The sequence below is a fragment of the Ambystoma mexicanum genome, chromosome 4q, assembly GCF_040938575.1.
Source record: "Ambystoma mexicanum isolate Mex_15411 chromosome 4q, UKY_AmexF1_1, whole genome shotgun sequence".
NCBI lineage: Eukaryota > Metazoa > Chordata > Amphibia > Caudata > Ambystomatidae > Ambystoma > Ambystoma mexicanum.
This window is the reverse complement of record NC_090928.1, coordinates 1,078,333,166-1,078,357,316: the sequence shown is the minus strand read 5'-3', so window position 1 is coordinate 1,078,357,316 and position 24,151 is coordinate 1,078,333,166. Positions and strand designations below refer to the sequence as shown.

Here is a 24,151-nt window from a genome sequence, read left to right as displayed (position 1 = left end):
GTTTATGGTTTGCTGTGCGGTCCATTTCCCGGTTTAATTCGTGCAAAGCCCTCCATGGAAAACCACTATCTGATTGGTCAAACGTCCAAAATGCAAATTCTCTATTTCCTGACCTCACTATCATTCTCTTCTCCCCCATTGGTTTTATTTCCTTTGTCATTCTCTCGAAATTTTGCTTGTGTCCTTGGAAAACAATTGAGGAAAGAGGTTAGGAACAGTTTCTCTATTGACGCCCAAGTGACTCTGCCTTTACCAATCAAAGATAAAATAGAGTAGTGATCAAAGAGCAAAGAAGCTAGCGTATATCTGGGTCCTAAGTCTCTAGTGTGAGACATCGGTGCCGGCTCATTTCAAAGTCTCTGTGACCATTCTGGGCCAGAGGTACCATTAAAGATCAAGTCAATGCCCTTATAGGCATCTTGGCATTACCTTAATGATTTTCACGTAGGTTGGTTTATGGACTATTTTTGAACATATGAGCTCCCAGAGACTGTCCTTGGGTGGTAGCGGTACGCGGTATAAAACAACATAACATAGCAAGTTTGTCATTCAAAAAAACACCTACTATTTGATGTCTGGAGGACTTATTCAAAAAAGGATACATCCAGGCGAGAATAGAACATAACCGGCACCCGCACTAACCCATCATATGCCGTGCCTGGTTCATGCCATCATGCGCAAGAGTGTTGCTGATGGCTCGCTCAAAGTGCATGCGCCCAGAATGGTGATATAAGGGGGGGTGTTAGTGCCTAGGTTCGGTGATGGTGGGGCACCTACCCCATTGCATTGACATGGGTGGGGTATGCCGGTGAGAAGCATGCTAGAGCACACCACCTGTGGTGCCCAGTGTCATTCGTAGTTTGGTCCTGCACTGTGATGCGTTCTTGGTTTCTGCGATAAAAGAGGGAAACACAGAGAAACTGAGGGATGGTGTGTGTATCTTCTGTGCTCTTTATGTGGTCTTTGGAAAGGATACAGAGTAGCGTTTATGATTGGGAGGGGATAGTGAGGGATCTATGTGATTATTGCGACGGCCGAAAATGCCGACTTTTTTTTTTAACCCTTTACACCACCAGGGACGTCATTTCACCAAAATGCCAGGGGTAGCGAAAGTGACATCACACAACCCTTGACCCCCTGATGACATCACAGGAAGTGATGTCATTTGACCCCACCCCAAAGTGATATCGCGGGAAGCTATGGAACACGACATTTCACCCCTTGGCAATTCAGGAAGTGGCATCACATAGCATTGTACACTACGAAAAATATGGTTACGATATCACTATAATGTGATGTACATTTCATACCTGAACGGATCGCCATATGTATCCTTAAGATCCATATTACCAAATTACTGTGATTGCAAGCAGGCGTCCATGACCAAATGATAATGATGTGTTATTATATAGCACTTAAGCTTAAGCGCTTTACATAGAAGAAATATACAGCCAATATCACCCAACCTGTGTTGGTACCCATTTATCGACCTCAGAAGGATGAAAGTTGAGGCGTTAGAACAGACTAAATCAGTGACTCAACCCCTGAAGTGTGCCTGAAATAAACCTTTAATGAGTCTAGCAATTATTGTATAGAATTCCAGAGAAACACATTTTATGGCATTCCTATTTTTCTTATTTAGGTTCAGTGCTGAAAGTGTTAGACTTGTGGCCCTCATGTTCTTATTTTTTTTCTTTTTTTAAGGGGCCTCCCGTATTAAAGAGCCGCATAGTGCTGGCCACAGCCCAGGAGCTTGCATTGCAAAAAAAATCTTTTTTTTTTTGTTTTTGTTTTTTAGAGGTTGCAAGGCAGACCACAGACGTCGCAAGAGAGACCTCAGAGGTCGCACTTGCAACCTCTGGCGACCCCCAAATGACGTCCCTGTACACCACATATATATGCGGGGAGAGACCCCTGCAGCCCCCCCATATTAATATTCTATTCTATAACCCCCCACATATATATTAAAAAAGTCAGCATTTTCAGCTGTCGCAAATGTCAGGTCGACATTTTGGCACAATTCCATAGTGAGGGGTCTCCTTCCTTTTGGTCTTCACATCCCCCCTAGGTGGTGGCTTTCATTTTGAAACCGGGTCTCTGATGATCAGTATTTAGGAGTTTCTTGCAGCTGGTAGCTGTTCTTCTCCCAGCCTTGTTCGCTTATTTTGTTTGAATAAACTGTGTAGTGTAATATGGTGTCATACTACCTGAGGTACCCCCATTTCATAGAGAACAGACCCACGTGACATGCTCGTTGCTATAGAGAGCATGCTGGCGCCTGCCACTGACAACCACGGTGGGCCCCCACATCAACCGGGTGACATCAGTGCAAAGGGCCAGAACAGAAAGCAGGGATTAGTACAGGAATTGTGCGTGCCAGGCTAAAACTAGGCGTAAAAGGTATTTACTGTGCGTGGCTCGATGCTGGTATTATAGAAAGGGCTGCCAAGCTGATCAGTGTATTTGCAAATTGGTAGGACCGCCTTTTCCCCTGGAAAGAAAGGAAATTGTATTACTTGGAATTGTACTGCTTCAAATGATCTCCACCCTCTGCCGCAGGGGCGGTGCAGGGATGTTTGCCACCCTAAGCCCATATATTATACCCCTGATTACAACTTGCCTGCTCACAAATGTGCTTCTGTCCCTAAACATGCATTTCCAGGCTGTCACGTGGTGCATGGACATATTCTTTTTGTTTTGTTTTGCCAACACACATTGATACACCCACACCCCTGGGGCAGAGCAAGTGCACGCACCCCTCACAAATCAAACAGGTACATCAAAGGCTGAGCCAGGGCAAGCTTTCCTCGCAAAAAGGCGCCCCATCGGAAAGGCAATCACATAGAGGTGCAAGCACTGCATGTGCACACTCACTAAAAGCATTCCTACCAAACAGGTATGGTAAGGGTGTGATAATTGCAAGCTTCACTCACAAGCAAGTGCAGGAACATAGGTAAGGCGAGAGCATGCTTTATATAAGCCATTTGGGGGGGCGGTGGGGTCTGGGTAGGGCCAGTGCAAGCATTGTTGTGGGTATATCCATAGCATAGGCAGGGTAGGTGTGGTATAAGCAGGCCAAGTCAGGGCTTGATGTGGCCGGGGTTAGCCAGGGCAGAGCCTTTTCAGGATCAGAAATATAAGTCTGAATGCAAGGCCCTTATGGGGCTCACTGATGTCCGCTGACTGCCCCAGCCGCTAGAGGACAATGCTTTTTTTCTAAAGCCTGAAGCTCTTGCTCATGTGTGAGAGCTGCAGACTTCAGAAAAAAAATGCCCTTTGTCTATAATGGTGGCGCTGGCACCAGAAAGGCATCCCTTTAATCAAGAGATGCCTGTGGGCTGGAGCCACCATTATAAAAGAAAAGGTGAGAGTATTGAAAGCCGAGGCTTTTTTTCTAAAGCCTGAAGCTCCCGCTCGTTCGCGAGAGCTTCAGGTTTTAGGAAAAAAGCCAGTGGCTCCCAGCGGCCTCACCTTTTCAGCCTTAATGGTGGTGCTGCCCCTCGTCAGACATCCCTTTAGTTAAGAGACCCAGCGATCACCCGAGGGTGTTGCTGCATCTCTTAGATAAAGGAATACCTGGCAAGGGGCAGCGCCACCATTAAGCTTAAAACATGTGGGTGCTGTGCCCCGCCAGGCATCCTTTTAGGTATTGGGTGCTGATCTCTACAAAGGGCTGCCTGGCGGAGGGTCTGTAGCTCATTAAGCTGGGCCCATCAAGGGAGCGTGTCCTAACTAGCCCAGGCAACCCCCCGCCTTTAGGCCGAGCCCTCTTCATGAGAGCTGGCTCGTTTTGCCATGCCACCTAAGGCACTGCGCCCAGTGAAGCTTTCATTGCACAAAGGGAGAGTTATAGCATGGGCAAGGAAATGCCAATATTCCCTTAAAACATAAATAGGGAAGCAGAGACAGCATAACAAGCTTCCCTAGCAAATGTTCAAAGCCACAGCATGAGCAGGGCAAGTACAAGTTCCTCTAGCAAATGGGTCTTTATGCATCATGGGCAGAGCAAGGGCAGCTTCTCTAAAATAATTTCCCAGCTAAAGCATGGGCAGGGCAAGGGCAGGAAAAGGGAAAGCTCCCCTAAAAAATACGTTCACAGCTAAAGCATAAGAAGGGCATGGGCAAGCTTCCCTAAAAACGTTTACAGCTAAAGCATGGTCAGGGCAAGCTTCCCTAAAAACGTTTACAGCTAAAGCATGGGCAGGGCAAGGGCAAGCTTCCCGAAAAACGTTTACAGCTAAAGCATGGGCAGGGCAGGGCAAGGGCAAGCTTCCCTGACATAATTTAATTTCCCAGCTAAAGTATGAGCAGGGCAAGGGCAAGCTTCTCACAAAAGTGTTCAGTTAGAGCCATGCTTTGCACCCTTTCCTAACAAGCAATTACAGGTACAGTTTGTGCCGGGCCTTGCAGGTTTCCATCATGGCACGACTGGCACAGCATGGTTTCCTTTGCAAAGGAGATGGGTACTGCATGGGATCAGGCTCCCAAGAGCCCAGGACTCTATAATGCCCATCTGGTCGCCCATTACCACTCACCAGTGAACGCGCCCCGGATAGGGAAAGTGCTAGGTGCAGTGAGCAGACTGCATAGATACAGCAGCTTCCTTCCCTCGGTCCCTGCCACCTTTGTTACAGCCCCCCTTGCTTGGGGATCAATGATGGGGGCCTGCAGGTAAAATAGATGGGGATGGGGATGTTAGTGTGGCTGTTGATTTGCCAACATGGGCACTTGGTCTTGCTAAAATGCTTACAGGATGAAAGGACCCACAGGGTATGGCCATGTCTGAATGCAGCAAACTACCACCCCAAGATTTCCTGCTCTTAAGTGACCCACATTTCAAGGGTTTGACTCCAATTTCGAAGTATCAGCAATGATCCTCCAACATATCTGCAATCAAAAAATGTGATGGGTGGAAGGTTTTGGCATCGTCTTAACCATTGGCAGTGTTTTAGGCAACCTTCCAGGTCACCAATTCGAGCCTGTCTTCGCCATTTCCGAAGGTGACCAATGTGGAGGGGAGACACTGGTGGGCATTGTCTTCACTCCACAAGCAACACCAGGCATGTTTTGGCTTTGTTGGTCCTCATCAGTGAGATGCAACTTGGTTCCCTTCCCTATGTCTCGGAAGGATAGCTCAGGGGCAACGTGCTCGCCTTGGATGCAAGAGCACCACAGGTTCGCTCCCTGGGTCCCTGCTTAGAAACCTCTGGGTATTAAGTGCATTATAAATAACCTATCATATGATGCAGCAAACAAAGGTCCCACCTCTGGACAAACCCTCTCAAACAGGAGGACAAACTATAACTAAAAAATGTTATGGTCGGAAGGTTTCAAATTAATCACCACCACTGGCATTGCTCCACACCATTGTTTTTTAGCCTACGGGTAACATTGCTTGCCTGCCCAAATGAGCCCGAAACATGTCTGGGGATGCTTGTGGTCTAGTGCAGAAGGGATGTGACCTAGCAGTTCGGGCTGGACTGCCCCTTTGGGGTGGGACCAAGCCTGATTTGCATATGGCCCTTTCCCTTTCTGTAATGGCTTGGAAGGCAAAGAACTATGGCCTGGAGGGTTGCCCATAGCAATTGCCAGAGGGTTAAGACTAATTCTAAACCTTCCAGCCATCACCTCTTTGTTTTGCTTTGTCACCCTGAGTGGGACAGGTATGCCCAGACATGTGTCCCGTGCCTGCTGGGCCTACAGACCAAATCTACTCCTCACTGATGATGCCCAATGAGGCTGAAACATGTCTGCGGATGCTTGTGGTCTCGCGCAGGAGGGATGTGAGCTAGCAGTTGGGGCTGGAACCAAGCCTGATTTGCATATTGTCTTTCCCCTTTCAATAATGGCTTGGCAGGTGAAAAACAATGATATGGAAGGTTGCCCAGAGCAATTGCCAGAGGTTTAAGATGCATTCTAAACCTTCCAGTCATCACCTCTTTGGTTTGCTTTTTCACCCTGAGTGGGACGGGTATGCCCAGAAATGGGGCCTATGCCTGCTGGGCCTAGAGACCCAAGCTACTCCTCACTGATGATGCCCAATGAGGCCAAAACATATCTGGGAAATCTTGTGGTTCAGTGTAGAAGGGATGTGAGCTAGCAGTTTGGGTTGCACTGCCCTTTTGGGGGTGGGACCAAGCCAATTTGCATATGGTCTTTCCCCTTTCTGTAATGGCTTGGCAGGCGAAGAACGATATCTCTGTTTTGCTTTGTCAACACACGTGGGATGGGTAGCCCTGAGGTGGGTCCTGGGCCTGATGGGCCTAGAGGCCAAAACTGTTCCTCACTGATGATGTCCAATGTGGCTGAAATATGTCTGGGGATGCTTGTGGACTCTTGCGTAAGGAATGTGATCTAGCAGTTCGGGCTGAACTGCTCCTTTGGGGGTGAAACAAAGGCTGATCAGCATATGGTCTTATACCTTTCTGAAATGGCTTGGAAGGCGAAGAACAATGGTCTGGAGGGTTGCCCAGAGCAATTGCCAGAGGTTTAAGATTAATTCTAAACCTTCCAGCCATCACCTCTTTGTTTTGTTTGAACTGTCTCTCCATACAGACTCCACTGCCATAGGAAGGCTCACAGTGCAGAAAGTTTCCATCATCCTAAATTGTGAGATGGCTCAATCAGAGGTTACTCTCAAAATGGTCCAAATGATTCTTGATGAAATGATGAGCAACATTACTGTCAGGGATAATGCCCCTTGGATGTAAAGGGGTGCTGTGACTTTAAGGAGAGCACTTCAGAGCTAGGTAGCTCTTTTGCACTTCAATTTACAAGGGGTAGGTTGGTGAGTTTCCAACAGGTCACTGTCTCCTTTCTGGGCCACCAGGTGGCCTGGTCAAATGGCCCACAATGCAGGCAAGTGGCAAGTTCTTCCAGCAGTGTCCTTTACGATCCTCAGGGACATTCTGGGAGTGGTCTATCTCTCTCTCTAATAGGACTTTAAGGTGTCCACACCTCCAACAAGCAATCAATACAGAGGTGGGCTTCTACACGAGTTAAGGCGAATCTCTAGCAGGGGATTTATGGCTTCAGGGCTTCCGGATAGAATCACGTCTCAGAGAAGTGTCCACATTTTTTACAGAAATTACCAGGGATGGCAGATCCCAGTGGATTTGTTTTGTGGCACAGTTAAGCATGGCTGAAGTTTTTAAATGGTGAAAACTTATTTTCTTATTCAGAGCTCCAATGCTGCCTTTGCCCGGGTCATGTCATGCATGCAGGAATAAAAGGGCATCTGCTTTCAATTACCTTCCCTTGCCTAATAGCCCACCTACCAGGTGGTGCCAAGAGGTTGCATGGTCAGCTAACCTAAAGAAGGCAGAGCAGAGCAAACACTGCATTATACCGAGCCCAAACCAGTTGTGATGGTTGTGCTAGAAAAATGGGGACTCCCTAAAGGGACTTAAGAAGATTTGCAAAGTAAAAACCCACTCAGTGGGAAAGAGCAGCCCTAGGTTGGCCCTTAGGGTCAGGGGAGATGTGTGGTCAATTGAGGGGAGGAAGAAGGATAGAGACAGGAATTGAGCAGTATAAAAGGCCAGTCCAAGAAAAAGAGAGTGAGGGGTGTGTGGGCGAGTTCAGGAGTAGAGGAGGTGGACTGGGAGGCTAGTAGGGGACAGACGGTGTCCAAGAGATTGTGGCAGAGATTGTTGCAGGTGTGGTGTTGGTAGTGAGAGAGAATAGTACCAGATCCTGAGAGTGATTGCTATAGGTGAGTGAGTGTTTAGGTGATTGAGTGAGAACGACTGGGTGTAGAATGATAGGGATGAGTGAGAGAAGTAAATGGGAGAGTAGAGAGTACGGCAGAGAGGATGGAAAGAGGAGAGAGAGAAGAGAAGAGAAATTGGAGTGGAAAGAGGGAATAGAGAGGAGAAGGAAGGGGAGAGGAAAGTGTATGAACATCTAGCGACAGACTGGAAGAGTGGGTGGAGACAGTAAAAACAGTAGGGAGAGGGAGGAAGTAGTGCAGGCGTAGAGCAGAGTGGGAAGTAAGAACAGGAATATAAGAACAAGGAATTGGAGAGAGCGTGTGAAGAGAGAGAAAGGAGCCAGAGCGTTTGACAACTGTTACCTGTTAAGGCACAATGCTGAGAAAACAGCATCCCAGAATCTGGCCTGGGGAGTGTTAAGGTAGTCAAGCCCTTAGAAGAACACCAGAGGGAGCCACACAGATAAGGCTTGGGCCTTTATGCCCTCACATTAGCTATGTCTTAGATAGTAGGTGTTACCTATTGGTGTTCAGTAGGTGTTACCTATTGCTAGTTACCACTCTGGGGTTCATGGATGCCTGGGCTAGGGAGGTGGGACCCCACAGGAAGACAAGAAAGGGGGCACCCACTAGTCTGCCCCAACACCAGCACAATTTGTTGCAAGTCTGAACACCTTATTTTGTGTTCAATTAAAATCCTTAAACCACACGTGGGGTCTGGGAATTTGTAAGGTCATCTGTGACAACCCATAGCACAAAGATGTGTTTAATTTATAGGTCACAGGTTTGAATCTTAGGGGAATAATTGAGACAGGTTCCTTAATGTGCACTGTAGACATAGGTTAACTTAAACATCTCTAGTTGCCTCCAATGTCCCTCATAAACTTTACCACCAGCCTTGGAATATCTGCATGAAAAATTGTGAAGGTATTAATTAAGCAATAAGCCCTGAGCCGGAGTGGGGGAGGCATTACCGCTTCAGGTAATTCCCCAGGGCCCATAGTTACAGGCCCAACCAAAGTGAGGGCCTTAACACAGGCCCCAGGGCATTACCTGAAATAGTAATGCCCCCCAGCGAGGGTCTTATTGCTATTAATACTCCGACAAAGCATAGTACCTTCTCCTTTTCCATGGCAACCATTCAAAAGTGGAGAAAAAAGGTAAACAAAGAAGATGGCCACCATGAAACGGGAGAAGGGACTACAAATAGTCACTTCTCCCCTTACATGGCGGCCATTCAAAAATGTGATGGGAATCGAAAGGCTTTTTCGGGCTGGTAAGGACTCGGCGGGGCCAATGTGCTCACTTGTTACAATCTCATTGTCCCTCGCCGGTTACTAATACATTTTATTTGTGACATCAGAACTCACCTGTATTATGAAACTGGCACCACTACCAAACTGGTAACATATTATTTTAAAAAGACTGTTGCAATAGCCTGCACAGAACAGAATTCCAGCTGCCACTTGAACATGTCATTGAAGACATTATTATGTATTCTCTGAAAGACACAGGAAACCCCACGCTTTGGATTGGAGTATTAATTAAGATTTAGATAGCGGAAAGACATCCAAAGGAAACAATTCAAAAATAAAGGTATCAAGGATTTTATTAAACCTGATACTAATTTAATATATCAAACAAATCATGATTAAATCTGCACTTGTAATAACAATTTACATAGCAGGAAACAACTTTTATTAAAAAAGACACATCTATATAATAAAAATCATCTTATTCAATCATCCAAGCATACAACCTCATCCATCCATTTAGACAAACCATTCATACTAAACACCAATCAATATACGACATAAAATCTATAAGAAAATTCATCATAATTAATTTATCTGAAAGATTTATAGAAAGAACATGAAATCAATTTGACGGGCCACAGCAGATGACATCAGTGGCCTAGGCAATTAAGATGGGTCCCAGAGTTTTCTGACCACGACCTCATCTTAGTCCAAACTCGACCGGTTTCGACGTATATACTTTAGTGTAGTGACGTCTTCATCAGGAGTAACAAAAATATATTCTAACATCAAGAAAGAAAGAAAATCACAGATAATACATATCAATGTGTGAAGCCCTTGTACTTGGACAAAAAACATATAACATCCATAATAAAAATATCTATAGCGAAACAATAGGTAATAATATACAAGAGCCTGCTACCAACCCAGGAAAAGTTCCAGGATGGACCTGAGGTGTCTGGCAGAAAGTAGTGCTACCCTCTTGTATTGGTGTCTCCGAGAGGCAGATAAGAGCCAGGCCATAGACAGAATCAATGCTACAGATATACAAATGTACACATAAATATCACAAGGTCAATATGTCGATCCTCCACTACAGCGGCCCACGGACAGGAAACGAGAGTCACATACTTAAGATAAAACTAAAGAATATTAACTAACCTTCATTCATGCAATGGAAGGCTGTGCGTCTCTTCCTTAAATTGTACGCTGTGTTCACTTATATTAAACAATAGCTTCTCCGTAGAGGTTCCTGCAGATAGCGAAGTGTGTGGACGCCAACGTTCTTCTCGAGAATGTCCAAACGCTCGTTCAACCAGCGGTCATAAATTTGGAGGTGACTCCCCGAATCCAGGGTTGGCTGCACCTGATGTTATATGGGCCTAAACACAACACAAGAGTTTGAGTATGTGAGAGACCGATTGTTCTTACAATTATATTATTGGCTACACCCAAAGTGAATTACTTCCAATTGAAAATAAATTGATGAATTAATACCACAATTGTGACTAAACAAATACGGCTTACTGAAAAGCTTGCTATTTAGAGAATTTCAAAAAGGTAGGGGGGGGGGTTGTTGCATTTGAAAATTGCTCAATATTTCCGACTCCAGATTGCTTAACTCGGATGGGGTTTAACGGAAAGCCAAGGATGTAGGGCTCCCTTCTCTAAACAATAAAGGCAAGAAGCGATTTGAAAAACCGCCGTGATTCGAAAGGCCCCCACACGACAGAATGTTTACCTTAAGCGAAAGAACTCGCCAGTTCTCACAGTAGCTAGTCACCCGTATCCCAGCTGGGTCCGATTGGAAGTGGCGTGCAACACAGTATCACCGTTTCAAGGGTATTGATATATGCGTGAAAAACATCATGTGATCACGTAATTAACCACGTGACCACAAACTGAACTGGCCTACGTTCTAAATGGCCGTACCCTCTCAGATGAAAAACGCACGTGATTAGGCAGTATACCAGTGTACTACCCGACATATATAAAATGTTATGACAGGTAGTATTTAGTTACTCGAATTCCATGGTTCCATGGTATTAAGGCCCAATGTTAATGTTTTTAGATTAAATATCCACATTTGTTCCTTGTAATCTAAATTTTTTAATAGTTGGGGTTGGTTTTGTGCATATACTTTTTCTATGCAAAACCATTCCATCTGATCAGCCGTATGGCCCATCTCGACAAAATGGATTACCATTGGGGCATTGAGGTTTCGAGTTCTGATCTTTGAACGATGTTCGTTAATACGGGTACTCACTTCTCTGGTTGTTTTGCCTACATAAAACAACTGGCATGGGCAACGAATGGCATAAATGACATTCTTACTTTTACAAGTGGTAAAGGTACGAAGGGTCCACTTTCTGATCTGTGAAACAAATGACGTAGTTTTTTTGGAAAACTTACAAGCAACACATGAAGTGCAGGGATAGTGTCCCACCACTGGGTTAGAATTGGTATCGCGGATTGTATGCACTTTAGGAAAAGTTCTACTGGCACGAGTAATCTTTTGCTTCAAATTTTTACTTTTTTTGAAAGCAAATAGAGGTCTGGGTATAGATGTTCCTGATGTATTAAGAATTCTCCAGTTTTTTAAGATGATCCCTCTAATAGCATTACTGTGTTGACAAAAAGTTGAGACACATACTAATTCATCTTTCTTTTCAATGTCTCGCTTGGGTGTCAATAAGAGGTCTCTGTTGGTATATCGAGCTCTCTTTTTAGATTTTTTTATAAGTTTCTTTGGATATCCCCGTTCCAATAGTCTTTTTTCCAAAATTGCTGCATGTTTGACAAAATCTGCGATATCTGTGCAGTTACGGCGTAGCCGTAAGAACATCCCATATGGTAAGTTACAAAGTAAACTAGCTGGATGTTGGCTCTCATATTTCAACGTAGTATTTCTCTCTGTGGGTTTTCTATGTAATTCTGTGCAGAGATACCCTTCTTTGAAAAAAATAGACAAATCCAAGAAAGGAATTCTAGATACTGAATATTCAAAAGTGAAATGAATATCTAAGTCTACCGCATTAAGCCATTGAACAAATAAAGTCAATGATGTTGATGAGCCTTCCCAAATCGTAAGTATATCGTCGATGTATCGACGGTACACCTTGATTTGGCCCCTAAATGGGTTAAATGCTGACAGGATTTTTTCTTCCTCCAAGAGTGCCATGAAAATAATGGCAAGATTTGGTGCAAAAGTGCACCCCATCGCTGTCCCTTTACATTGCAAAAAGAATTCCTCCTTGAATTTAAAAAAAACTGTTCTTAAGGACTAGCTCTGCTGCTTTACATAGGAATTCTGTGGGAACCAAATGTGGTAGTATGCGCCGGTCTAGCATTATGCGCAGGCTCTCCACCGCTCTATCCTGAGGGATATTTGTATAAAGCGCTTCAATATCAAGCGTTACTAGAATTTGAGTACTGGGATCAAATGCTTTTGTTTCAACGAGGTTGATGACGTCTCTCGAGTCAAGAAGAAATGTGGGCGTGGCCATCGCCAGTGGTTTAATAAAGAAATCAATGTATTTCGAAAGGGGTTCCAGTAGTGAACCACAGCCCGAGACTATGGGTCGTCCTGGGGGGTTCTCAGTATCTTTATGTATTTTAGGCATAATGTAAAATAGAGGTATGCGATCTTCCGACAGGTTGATAAATTCAGCCTCTTTAGTGGAAAGGAAACCCGATTGGTTTCCTTCTTCAGTGAGTTTGAGTACCTTTAGCTTAATCATTTCTGATGGATCTTTCACCAATTTGGAATAGTGCCCAGGGATGTGTAGAAGTCTCAGAGCTTCTTGATCATAACGATCAGCATCCCAAACAACTATCCCACCACCCTTATCTGCAGCCTTAATAACTATTGATTGGTCCGAGGCTAATCTCTCGATAGCCTCGAACTCAGAAAGCGTCAGATTGGGTCCTTGTCGAAGACATTATTAGCCTTATAAAATAACTTTCTGTGACACTTAATAGCCATTATTTGACAAGGAACTCTTTACAGTTGTATATATGTATTTATTTATTCAGTGATTAATGTCTGCTCCACTTGCATGACACAGTTACTTTGTGGGACCCCAAGAAGGAAACGTGCATGGGGAAGGATACGATGAGACAAAGGAGGGGTAACAGTGAGCTGATCATTTATAGGTCTTGACACATTCAGATCAATGTAAAGTACAAACAGGCAGTTAGAGTCCTAGTGCAAACTAGTCAGAGCTAATGAAAGGCGTGAAATTGCTTAAGTATGGTGGAAAAGGGTATGCAGACAAAAGTAACAACGCAGTGCTGCAGCTACTCAAGCAGCAGACCATCATTTAATTTGAGCTAATGATACCTTGCAGTCAGTGTAGGAGTAGAATGGTAGCATACCTTATTACAGGTGATCACGATTGCTGGAAAGCTTCCATAAATAAATAGATTTTTATTAATTTTTCATGATTTGTCTGTTTTTAAATGAAAAGTGAAACTTTCACAGAAAACTATTAACTTTGGACAAGGCTTGTTTTAAAAAAAAATGTTGAGAACAATTTGTTGTTTGATATGTGAAGTGTGGTTTACACCACCAGTGGAAAAGACCAGTGCATGGGCAGCACAGGCGGTTCTTTGCCAGATAAATAATATTGCTGGCAGAAACCGGCTCTTGTTAGCCAGCAACAAGTGTTTTGCCTTTTTAGTGAAACTTTGACATCAAAAATATTGGCGGTTGTCTTTTAATATGTAAATGGCGCTTGCTTAAAAATACATTTGCTATAAAACGAATAAGATGTCCAGATATAAGGGTATAAGTAGAGATGTAGCAGACTCCTGTAAATTTATACTTGCTTTAATCAACCCTTACCATCAACTTTTATCCTTACTATGCCGGTACAAATGCCAGCGCTATCGGCTTTGTCAATGTCTGTTTCTTAATAAACTGCACAAACATTTTAAAATGGGAATCTTGTTTCCTGTTATTACAGAGCCTAACCCTAAAAAACATATTTAATTGGTAAGCCTCAGAAAAAGCCTAAATATATAATCCGGGAATTCTACAAATACTTTTTTAAACTGCAGGTCTGTAATTAAATGCACACAGTTGTTTTAATTTGAAAATAACCTGTGTACCTTTTTTTCTGGAAATAATCCACCTAAAAGAGACCAATTCCAGTTTCCAATCAAGAGCCTTGTAGGTGGGTCTCCTCTGCACAGGCTGTCCAATAACAGGCCACCACGCAAAGCTGATGGCAGTTCCAATCAATTATCCACAACACAGGGAAGCAGCAGGCCTGGGATTCCTCCAAAACTCCAAAGAGATATTTCTGCTGGCTGGCATCCAAAGTCTGCTTTTAAACACTAGAGGCCTACACTCACTTTCATGCTGTTTACGTATCAATATAGTGCAGCTTGATGTATTTTTGCAAAAGTGTGGACCCCTTCCAGTACAAAATCCTTATCCAGGACCACAAAAATATCTTTATGCTTACTTTGCAAAATAAAATGGGTTCTTCAAAATAGATTTCACAATCATCACTCGTTCAAAAGCTTCTGTTACTAATGGATAGGCTATCATGTTTACACAGGGCAGGTCTATTGTGAGTTTTCGGCTGAGATGTACAAAAAACCCACAGGGCAGACCGGTTGTTTATTTTCTGCTGCACTCGACAGACAACACTGCTGACAGACTGGCTGTGAGTCAGCAAATTCTTGGATTTCCACAGCTGACACAAGGCCCACTGTGCCAGGGTCCTGGACTGCTGGTTCACAAAACCCCCTCCCACCCATGCATCCATATATGTGTGCCGTCAACATATAGCTCTGGCATTTCTCTGTCCCAAGTGCTATGTGTGGCTCAGCTACAAATGTCTGTGTGTCTTCATTTAAAAAGAAAACCACACATTGTCAAAGGACCTATTTTTAAGAAACACACTTGACTTTTAAAGGTCATTATTTAAAGGAAAGACAGATTGACTCTTCATATAGACTGCTCTACATAATGCCAGCAGCCAGCTGTTTTTATGTCAAAGTTTGAGGGCTATGCACTGTCTTCATTTAGACTTAAGAAAGCATTGCCAACAGCCAATAGTTTTTATGTAAAAATTTCAGGGTTGCAGATTGTCTTCATTTTGACTGAAGCAAACACTTCCAACAGCCAATATTTTGTATATCAAAGTTTCACTCTTCATTTAAAAAAAGGCAAAACACTTACTGCTGGTTAACAAGAGACGGGTTCTGCACTGATATTTTATAACTGGCCAAGACCCGCCAGCGCTGGCCATGCATTGCTCTTTTCCATTGGCGCTGTAAACCACACTTTACATTTAAAAAGGCAAATTGTTCTCAATATTTTTTAAATAACAAGATTTGTCCAAAGCCAATAGTTTTTATGTCAAAGTTTCACTCTTCATTTTTTAAAAAAGACAATCATATATTGGCCAAAGCCAATACTCTTGGGTTTTTTGTCTTAGCCCTGTAAAGCACACTTTGCCTACTTACATAGGGCTAGTGTGCCACCATGGCCCAACTCAAAATTTCCAAGGAGCTGGCCAGTCCTACTGCAGTCTCCACCTCTCATGTTCCCTTCCAGGCTCTCTGCATGGCTCTAGATTCTCACTTCAGCACTAAAACTCAGGACATTCTGTCTTCTCTCTCCCTCTCCCTCTGTCAGCGGTCTCTCTCTGGTCACCTCTCCCTCTCCTCCGCCTTTCTCCTCTTTCTCTCCGATCACACCTGATGATGTTTCTATACAAGTCTGCTCTATGAAAGTGTTGTCCAAGCAGGTGCTCCCCTGCTCCTCCAGAACCATCAAGGACCCCATTGTCATTCTCGCTCCAGCCTTGGCAAATTTCTGCAATCACTCTTTGGCCAGTGGAACGTTCACCTCCCTCCTAAAGCTCTCCCTAGCGCACCCCCTCCTCAAAAAACCTTCTGCCGACCCTTCCTGTCTGGCAAACTAGCGCCCAATATCTATCACTCCTTTCCTGGGCAAACTTTTGGAAATATGGCCATCTCCTAGCTTAATTTCCACACTGAATCTATTGTTTGTCTCCATTACCATCAGTCTGGCTTCAGAGCAGCGAGTAGCATGGAAACTGCACTCCTGAACACCTGTGAAGATCTGCTCACTAATCTCAACTCTAGCCTTCCCTCTGTCCTCATCCTCCTTGATATTTCCTCCGATTTCGACATGGTTAATCATGCCATCCTGATCAATCATTTCTGTGAGAACCTGGGTGTCACTGATTAGGCACTGGCTTGGTTGACCTCCTTCCTCCTAGACCAACCCTCCCAGATACAACTTGGGTCTTTCTCTACACCACCTCTCTCTCCACATGTGGTGTTTCCCACAGCTCTAACCTCTCACCCTGGCTTTTCAATGTCTACTTGGCCCCTTTGTTCACCTTATCTCTACCTTCTCCTCCAACTTTTAGTGTTACACGAATGACACTCAGCTCTCCTTCAGACTCCCCTCAGCCTCCTCTCCTCTCTCGCTCATTCCTGACTGTCTATCCAAAATTCAGGAGTGGTGCACCTCCAGTAAACTCTGCCATATTACCAGTAAGACTGAGATCCTTTTCATTGAGACACCTGCTCTGCTTTCCCTCTTTCACACTGGCCGCCCTCCTGGGGCCTCTTCCTGCACCTTCCTGTGAGGCAAAAAACCTTGGTGTCTCCTTCGACTTCACTCTTCCCTTCTCTCCTCACATCACAGACTTTGCTAAGAAGTCCACCTACCAGCTGCACCTTCTCCGAGGCGTTCTTCCTTTTCTCACTTTCCCCCAGAAGCTTATTGTCTCCAGAGCATGGTTCTCTCTAGGCTGGACAACTGCAACAGCCTCTTCCTCAATCTGCCTTCCTCTGCAACTAATTCAGAACAGGACTGCAAGACTTGTCCTTGGTCTCAAGCCCAGGGATCGTATCTCTCCAGTCCTGAAATCTCTCTACTGGCTCCCGGTGGCTGCAAGGATCAAGTTCAGGACCCAATGCATCATTCAAGAAGCTTTCTGGGGCTGGGCCCCCACTACATCCAACTCTCTCTTCCTAAACACCTTCCTTCTCAAGCCCTTCGCTCAGCCACCTGGAACTTTGCGAGGGTCAGACTTTTCTCCAGGCAGAGAGTGGGTGGTGGTGCCTCGCTCTTGAATGGCCGCCCTGCCCCTCTCAAACTTGAGCCAACCCAACCTGAGGTTTTCTGGAAGCAGCTCAAGACCTTCATTTTTGCTTCTGCTCTCTCTCTCTCTCTCCCCTGCTGACCTACCTGTCTGCTGAGCTGACTAGTTTCTGGGCTACCCTCAGAATCTCAATGGTCCCAGGTGCCGCCACAACCAGTAGCCCCTGCACTGCCTTCAGGCCTACCATGCACTTGGAGCTGTATCTGTAAGCATACAGTCCCCTGCCTCCTTTCAATTACCCATGGCCGCGCTGCCCGCATTACTGCCCTGATTACACTTCCCCCTTCCATCCCCCTGGCACTTTTACTGTCCCTCTGCACTTGCATGATCTGATTGACACAAGGCCTGGTAAGATGGTTTGTTTTGTCCTCCCTCTGTCTGCCCTACCTTGTCTTCTCACTCCTGGAAACACTTGTGTACAGGCATTATAAATGACTCGTCATATCATATCATAACCTCTATTTACACTATATCAAATCAAGTTTAATGTTACTAATTATCTAGCCCGTGTCCTTCACATTATAACATCATGATGTCCTCTATACTCTCTATAATGTATATCCGCTTCCTATAACATTAAAGGCCAAACCGACTCTAGCATCATTGCTGCAAAAACCTAGGTACACAGTCCCTGTATTCAGAGCTCACTTCGCCTTCCATAGTCGACCGAGCAGCACCGTCGCCGGCTTCTCCCATATTTATATGATTTCTATATAAAATGTATATTCACTTTATATCAAACTGATATACATTTTACCCACTTCATATCAAATATTTATTTTATATCAAATCAATATCAAACAATTGTGATATCTTTTTTTATATAAAGTTTATATTAAAAATCTATCAAAAGGAAGGCAGGACTCAGGCCGGAAGCAGGGGGCATGTCCAACTGTCAAAATGTACTTGATGTAGAAAGGGGGTCCCATTAACTATTAACGTGGCTCATGTTAAGACACAACATTTATTTTATTTTATGTGTATGTTGATTGGCATTTGTAAATCAGACATAGTGAGTAAATCCACCAACCAAAATAAGCCTGTGGGAGTTACAGCTTTCACCCCATATGTGTTGACAGCATTGGGAGCAGCCGTGGGTGCTGGCAACAGGAGGCGGGGAGCTTCCCATCTAGACGTGTCATGTGCGTGTTAGAAAATATTTGAGTCCCGGCACTTATTTATTTACAAATTAAGCACTGCTGCTGAAGGAGAGGTTGCAATAAAAATTAGGCCTACGTCTTTGGCTACAGCTGTCTGTGTGGGACTCAGCAAAGGGGAGGTAGAGGCCTATGAATACACTCTTTGGTCATCATCATTCAGGCAAAGTAGGTAATCGCTTGTCTAATCTTGGATGGTGGGCAAAGCACTTTGTGATGTCAGGGGATGTGTCAGCTGAGTTGTGTAGCTTTCAAGCAATCCGTGTGTCATCCACATAGATCTGCAAAGGAGTAGAGAAGAACTTTTACATGTCTGTGGGAAGCTTTTTGTAACAGTTACTGAGCAGTGGTGCAAGGACTGAGCCCCAGGGGACACCGGTAATAGTGGTGAACGGTTGAGAGCAGAAGGAGCCTAATTTCACGTGTGAAACTCTATCTTGCAGGAAGCATACAATCTAAATAGATGTATGCTGAGCCCGCCGTGGATGCTCAGAGAGTGCTGAAGCTTTTCGGACAGAATGCCAAGGTTGTCAGTGTCGAACGCTGCAGACATATGGAACGAGAACTGCAGGGCAATTTCTATCTGCCAGAGTCAGGAGAGTTTTATTTTGTGAACTGATGTAGCACACAAAAGCAAGAACCTCTGCACATGTCTTTTCAAAGCATTTTGTTAATCTACTTACAATAATTTCTTTCAATACTTTGCAAGCTGCATACTGACAGGTTTCTTCTTTTTTGAATCACGCATATTATAAATGTATTGCATGGATCAACAACTGGAAGATGTCTTGCATCATGGTATACAAGAGACCAAGTCTGAAATAGGATGAATGTGAGGGCATGAGGCCTAGGTAGCAGCGGTGTGTAAGACTGGTCACTTCAAACTACGTACTTTAAGAAAAGTCCTTCCTTTTATTCCAACCGCTTCCCAAGCGCCTGTGGTGGCTGCCCTGTTTTTAAGCTGAATTGATTACTGCAATTCACTCTACTTAGGCCAGCCACTGTACTTGCTCAGGCAGCTTCAACTTCTTCAAAATGCAGCTCAAGATCGGTTCTTCGCCCTTCTTTTGGTACACACATGTCCCCGTTACTTAGACAACTCCATTGGCTTCCTGTTGAGGCTAGGATTATGTTTAAGTCTATGGGCCTCATTACAGGTCGGGCGGTCCGGAATTAACAGTGGCGGTAAACCCGCCGCCACTGTTAATTCCGGACCGCCCGTTCCCGACCCCTGCAGGCGGAAGGTGATCTTCCCGCTAGGTCTGACATGGCGGGTTGAACACCTCCCGCCTGCAGGCGGACGTGGAAACACCAGCACCATCACGAGATGGTGCCGGTGTTTCCACTTCCCCATTCCCATTGAGTCCTACGGGACTCAATGGGAATGGGGATTAACACCATTCCGCCTCCGTGACTCCCGAGACACCGGGGCTGTAATGCCCTGGTAATTCCGGGAGTCACGGAGGCGGAATGGTAATACGAGTCCGGCGGTAACCAGGCGGTTTTACCGCCGCGGTTACCGCCGGACTCCTAATGAGGCCCTATGTGTTTGGTTCATCGGGCTTTTTACGGCATCAGTGCTGAGTATTTGCAAGCTATGTTTGTTCACTATACTCCTACTCGCACTCTTCGTTCCCAATCCCCTCATCTCCTAATTGTCCCCTGGCTCAGACGCACTCGCACTGGTGGGCGTGCCTTCTCTGTTGTGGCAGCAAAGGCTTGGAATAAACTTGCTCTTGACCTTCGAAAGACTGTTGACCGCCTCCTCTTTCGACGGACATTAAAAACACTGCTATTCTAGAACTTTATTTTGCTGTTCTCTACTATCTTGGCTCCTCATAGCACCATGATGCCCTTGGGCATGCGTGCGCTTTACAAATTCTACTAACATAACATACCATGTATTATAGGAAATCAAATCCCCCTTACTGTACATAACCCTAGAGTTCCTTGACCTTACGAAACACAGGCTCCTACCTCGTTCTTTCACAAAACATCTCAGTAACTTGAAATATCATTTTCACGTAAGTTAAGGGGTATTTTATCCGCTATATTACACATGTATTATTATCATGGATGGAATTTACAGTTGAGGGTGAGTTGAGGTTGAATTGAAGTTTTTACATTTTCAGTGCATCCTTTGTACAAATCTATATTACTGTATTTGAGAAAGTTTAACAAATACGTTTAAAGAACAGTGAACTCATGCCACTTCGAGGCCATGCTTTTGCATCCTCTAGTATAATAGCATCATAGCAGATATGTATTGGCTTGATATCACATTTTTTCGCATTGCTTTATGCCATACTCCTCCTGCTTCTAAGCAGTATATGGATAGGTGTGATTATTTTCCAAGTTAATAATACTCTATGGGCCTCATTACACGGTAGGCGGTAAGGGTTTACCGGTACCAGTAAATCCTTACCGCCTTACTACGAGGTCCCTTTGCAGGTTGGGGTATTTAACGCCTGCTTTTTGCAGGCGTTAAAAACCAACCCGCAAAGGGACACAGGGAGCTAATTACGGTACCGCAATTTGCGGTGCCGTAATTAGCGCCTTCCCCATTCCCATTATGCCCTATGGGGCAAAAATGGGAATGGGCAATGGGGGAAGGGGGAATTACCGCCCCTCCAACCTTGGAATGGGGCGGTAATTCCCCTTTCCACCAAGGCGGTGCCGGTATTTTACCGGCATGAACCATGGCGCTAATTGCACCATGGTTCACCGCCTACCGTGTAATGAGGCCCAATATTTCATTGAGCAAGGAACGGTGATGAGGTGAGGCAGCGTTGCTGGGACTCGAACATGAGGTGAGGCAGCGTTGCTGGGACTCGAACATGTGATTGCAGGTTTCATGCAGGTATCTGAAAGGAGCACCTAACCTGATGAGCTATATTGGTGCTTTGCAATTAAACATGACATCAATTGTCATTAGGGAAACGGGAAAGAAATGAAATACTAAATGAGAAAGTATTGTTTCATTTTTTCAAATGAGCTTTAAATAAAACAGTAAACAGAAATCACACAGGAACCATAAACAGCATAAAGCAGACTTGACATTTGGTAATGTACATGTAGTTAGAAGAAAGGCCCAGCAATGCCGACTAGGCTATTTAGGTTTTGTCTGCTTCATTAAATGCAGGAAAAGTGTTAATTTAATGCAGTGTCCCAGATGTACTATAGCAAGTAATAATAATAATAGCACAACAAAATGTTGCTGTGGCTTGAAGATTTAAACTCCAGTTTAAAGAATATATTTCAGTGTTTTTAAAAAAATGTAAAAATAATAATGTGCTTTAAACAAGCGTGTAATGCGTGAATTATAGTATGAAGCAGCTTACACAATATTTTAAAGATTTGGTTTAATGTCTAGAATGGTCCACGTATGTGCTGCAACACAGAAATTCAGAATTCTGGCGTCCCAGTCCTTCTCCGTAAACACTCCGAATTGAAGACCAGTTAAGTGTTCCTCCTGCCACAGCCACCTGGCCATATCACTCAGCACAAATTAAGCTACAATGCCCTGAAGTGAAGGGCACTCCCGTCCCCTGCACACTATCATAGGCTGGTATTGCCATACATCTATATGGAGTTAAGATATTTGGTTAAGTCATCTTCAAACACAAGTTATAGAGCAGGTTCCAAAAAAAGGGGGGCTCAATTCTGTAAAGAATCAGTACACATGTTTCTGTGATAAATAAGAAAAAATCTTTAATGACCCAATCCTACATTTGTGAATATTTTCACCTTGGTGAAATATCCACTTCTCACTTACACTGAACAGCACCAATGGTAATCCCAGCCACAATGCTTTGTCACCTCCTCAAGACGACTTGCCACATTTCAAAAGAAATGCAACATCTACAACTGTCAGTGAGACACAGTCCTTGGTTAACTATTAGAATGACCTTAGTTACAGTTTTAAATTCACAATGGTATATTTGTCAGGATGACCTCTCAGTGCTGCTGCTTCCACTTCAACAACTTCACTTCTACTTGATTAACCATGAGAACAGTCACCTTTGTCTCACAGTACTCCCCTTTGTATAGGCTACTATAATGTTGCATCTACTGACAACCAGATATACCACCACAGCTTAAGTACTTTGGACTAGTACCACAACTTCGGTGATTTCTACTTCTAGACAGGCTTCGACAAGACTCACTTTAAAGTACTTCAACACCTTTAAGTAGGCAAGGCACTCTTCATCTGAATATCTATCCTCAAAAGGGGCAGCCTCTTTGCCTCTCTTGTTTGTCTGCCACAATAATAACCTGGGTTTGCCTCACTTCTCTCTGTCTTGCACAGTCTCTGACAATACATGTTGTGTCAACTTCAAAATAGTCTGTACAAGCATCCAGTTGTCCTTCCCCAACTTTATCTTCACCTTTCTGCCAGCTATCAACCCAAGTGATTACCCAGAAGCCATGGTACCACATTCTGAGCTTTGTGTAATGCTTGAACGTTTAGGGTGGGCCTACTTTTGGTTACAGTAATCAAAGGCCCAATCCTACATTTGGTGTCCCTGGGTGGGACTCAGGCTCTCTGGAGACATTAGGGGTCTCCTCTCCACCTGGATGGGCTGTGGAGCTTCTCTGCAGGGATCAGTCTTTGTGCTCGACAAGGAGAAGGGCTACAGGTACCATATTGATTAGAGGTCTGTCAGCCAGATTAAAGGAGCACCACGTTGGAGCGCTTCAGGGTTCACTTTCATGAGAGTGCATCTTTGTCAGGTAAAGCAAGAGGGACACAGGGAAAAAGAAATACATTTTTGTTAAACTGTTGGATAGGGCAAGATAGGTGTGTGTAAGGTTAGATGGGGCCGAGTGGGTTGGAAGTGTGAGTGTTTTTGGAGGAGTGAATGAATTGTTATATGTTTTACATTTTTACCTCGTTTGTTTTTTTACAGGTGTGGTCTCCCGCAACTGCACGTCCATTATAAGGATAGTCTTGATACCCTTCAGGTTACTTGTCTGGTTGGAAGGAGCCCTTGCCTTAGGGTGAGGTGGGATCTTATGATAAGACTTCCTGTATATACCTTTCTGGAGTGTACCCTTGGTAACCCCTTACTTTGTATCGATTGTGCGGGTGGACCCTGTTTCTCGCTTTTCTTAGTTGACTTTCTTGGTGAATCAAAGTAGTGAAGGGTATCTTCCTGTAGCCAGCAAAAGACAACACTGTAGTCGAGAGTGTTGTACTAGTAAAGATGAGAGAGATACAGCGATGTTGTAGTGGAAAACATTGTGCTCCTTTTTATGCTTGAATAAAGGAGAAATCTCAGAGAAGTAGAGAGGTTTTTTGGCTGGCGTGTGTTTTGATAATATGCTGTCTTTATTGTATGACTGAGGAGTGTCTGATTACCGATAGTAGTGGTAAAGGCGATTAAGGAGAGTGAGTGTGGGAAATTCTTTTTTTTAAGAAGAGGGAAAGAAAAGGGTATGTTTTGTGGGAAATACTTGTTGTGCTGTGTGTTTGATTCTTGGGGTTTATATCGTAATTTTTGAAAAATTGTTTGAGTTACATTGTTCTTGAATACAGAGACTCCATTGAATCATTTATGTCAGGTGCTCCCCAGATATAAGGTGAACATTTTGAAATACCATTGAGAATGGCTGAGGGAAACGAAAGAAAAATGCTAAATTCCTGGCCTAACGAAGGGTCTTATGATAAGGGTATGTTGAAGAACAGCCCACGGGGATCTCTGATGTGTCCATTTCTATTGGTTACTACTGATCTGAAAGAGGAACCTCGGATATGAGTAATGGTAGGTGAGCAGACGTTTTCATTTATGATTGATACAGGGGCTACAAACTGATGTGTTAAAGAAGGTGATTTTACCCTGTCAGGCAAAATGATGGATACACAGGGAT

The 24,151-nt window shown here is 44.2% G+C and overlaps 1 protein-coding gene and 1 long non-coding RNA gene across 2 annotated transcripts in view; one reads left to right on the top strand and one right to left on the bottom strand.

Moving 5' to 3' along the window:
• ALK (ALK receptor tyrosine kinase) overlaps positions 1 to 24,151 on the top strand; it is a 3,554,133-nt gene that overhangs the window by 2,569,485 nt on the left and 960,497 nt on the right. The window lies entirely within an intron of this gene.
• On the bottom strand, positions 9,303 to 10,509 carry LOC138468196 (uncharacterized). The gene is made up of 2 exons (XR_011268220.1): positions 10,129 to 10,509; positions 9,303 to 9,749 (listed from the first exon to the last, which is right to left on the bottom strand). It is a non-coding gene; the product is annotated as an uncharacterized lncRNA (long non-coding RNA).